We start from the raw sequence: 3,012 nt of genomic DNA on the forward strand, positions 1-3,012 counted from the left end.
TAATCTATTCACCAGCCTGATCATATTTGATCATATTCTTTTTTTTTTTTTATCTTTTTCTTTTCTTTCTTTCTTTCCCTTTCTTTTCCCCCGGTTTCAGGTCTCTTCTGATTTGTTTAGTGTATATTTTTCTGGGGTCATTGTTACCCTGTTAGCATTTTGTTCTCTCATTCATCTATTCTCCTCTGGACAAAATGACAAGATGGAAAAAATCACCTCAAAAAAAAGAACAAGAGGCAGTACTGACTGCCAGGGACCTAATCAATATGGACATTAGTAAGATATTGGAACTAGAGTTCAGAATGACAATTATAAAGATACAAGCTGGGTTTGAAAAAAGCATGGAAGATATTAGAGAAACCCTTTCTGGAGAAATAAAAGAACTAAAATCTAACCAAGTTGAAATCAAATAGGCTATTAATGAGTTGCAATAAAAAATGGAGGCTCTAACTGCTAGGATAAATGAGGCAGAAGAGAGAATTAGTGATATAGAAGACCAAGTGATGGAAAATAAAGAAGCTGAGAAAAAGAGAGATTGTTAATCCCTTCACTGTATTTACCCTTATTTTTGTACATATATAACCTTTACTTTCTTTAAAATTTTGGGAGGCAGTTTCTTCTAACAGACCAAAATACGTCCAAAATCTAGTGTGTGGCACTAATCTATTCACCAGCCTGATCATATTTGATCATATTCTTTTTTTTTATCTTTTTCTTTTCTTTCTTTATAATTAATTATTATGCTACTACTGGGTCAAGAGGGAAGAATTTGAGAGATAAGTGATACCATAAGATGAAACAATATTAGAATAATTGGGATCCCAGAAGAAGAAAGAGAGGGGCAGAAGGTATATTGCAGCAAATTATAGCAGAGAACTTCCCTAATTTGGGGAAGGAAACAGGCATCAAAATCCAGGAGGCACAGAGAACCCCCCTCAAAATCAATAAAAATAGGTCAACACCCCGACATCTAATAGTAAAACTTATGAGTCTCAGAGACAAAGAGAAAATCCTGAAAGCAGCTCAGGACAAGAGATCTGTAACCTAAAATGGTAGAAACATTAGGTTGACAACAGACCTATCCACAGAGACCTGGCAGGCCAGAAAGGACGGGCATGATATATTCAGAGCACTAAATGAGAAAAATATGCAGCCAAGAATACTATATCCAGCTAGGCTGTCACTGAAAATAGAAGGAGACATAAAAAGCTTACAGGACAAAATAAAACTAAAAGAATTTGCAAACACGAAACCAGCACTACAGGAAATATTGAAAGGGTTCCTCTAGGCAAAGAGAGAGCCTAAAAGTAACATAGGCCAGAAAGGAGCACAGACAATACACAGTAACAGTCACCTCACAGGCAATACAATGGCACTAAATTCATATCTTTCAATAGTTACCCTGAATGTAAATGGGCTAAATGACCCAATCAAAAGACACAGGGTATCAGAGGGTATCAGATTGGATAAAAAACAAGACCCATCGATATGCTCTCTCTAAGAGACTCATTTTAGACCCAAAGACACCTCCAGATTGAAAGTGAGGAGGTGGAAACCCATTTACCATGCTAATGGACACCAAAAAGAAGCTGTAGTGGCAATCCTTATATCAGACAAATTAGATTTTAAACCAAAGACTATACTAAGAGATGAAGAAGGACACTATATCATACTTAAAGGGTCTATCCAACAAGAAGATCTTACAATTGTGAATATCTATGCCCCTAACATGTGAGCAGCCAACTATATAAGCCAATTAATAACAAAAGCAAAGAAACACATTGACAACAAAGTAGGGACTTTAACGCCCCCCTCACTGAAATGGACAGATCATCTAAGAAAAGATCAACAAGGAAATAAAGACTTTAAATGACACACTGGACCAAATGGACTTCACAGATATATTCAGAACATTCCATCCCAAAGCAACAGAATACACATTTTTCTCTAGTGCCCATTGAACATTCTCCAGAATAGATCACATCCTAGGTCACATCAGGTCTCAACCAGTACCAAAAGATTGGGATCATTCCCTGCATATTTTCAGACCACAATGCTTTGAAACTAGAACTCAATCACAAGAGGAAAGTTGGAAAGAACTCAAATACATAGAGGCTAAAGAGCATCCTACTAAAGAATGAATGGGTCAACCAGGAAATTAAAGAAGAATTTAAAAAATTCATGGAAACCAATGAAAATGGAAACACAGCTGTTCAAAATCTTTGGGATGCAGCAAAGGCAGTTCTAAGAGGAAAGTATATAGCAATACAAGCCTTTCTCAAGAAACAAGAAAGGTCTTAAATACACAACCTAACCCTACACCTAAAGGAGCTAGAGAAAAAACAGCAAATAAAGCCTAAGCCCAGCAGGAGAAGAGAAATAATGAAGATCAGAGCAGAAATCAATGAAATAGAAACCAAAACAACAGTAGAACAGTTCAATGAAACTAGGAGCTGGTTCTTTGAAAGAATTAATAAGATTGATAAACCCCTGGCCAGACTTATCAAAAAGAAAAGAGAAAGGACTCAAATAAATAAAATCATGAATGAAAGAGGAGAGATCACAACCAATACCAAAGAAATACAAACAATTATAAGAACATATTATGAGCATCTATATGCCAGCAAATTAGATAATCTGGAAGAAATGGATGCATTCCTAGAGATGTATCAACTACCAAAACTGAACCAGGAAGAAATGGAAACCCTGAACAGACCTATAACCACTAAGAAAATTGAAGCAGTCATCAAAAATCTCCCAACAAACAAGAGCCCAGGGCCAGATGACTTCCCAGGGGAATTCTACCAAACATTTAAAGAAGAATTAATACCTATTCTTCTGAAATGGTTCCAAAAAATAGAAATGGAAAGAAAACTTCCAAATTCGTTTTATGAGGCCACCATTACCTCGATCCCAAAACCAGACAAAGACCCCATCAAAAAGGAGAATTACAGACCAATATCCCTGATGAACATGGATGCAAAAATTCTCACCAAAATACTAGCCAATAGG

This window comes from Neomonachus schauinslandi, chromosome 1, assembly GCF_002201575.2.
Source record: "Neomonachus schauinslandi chromosome 1, ASM220157v2, whole genome shotgun sequence".
Classification (NCBI taxonomy): Eukaryota; Metazoa; Chordata; class Mammalia; order Carnivora; family Phocidae; genus Neomonachus; species Neomonachus schauinslandi.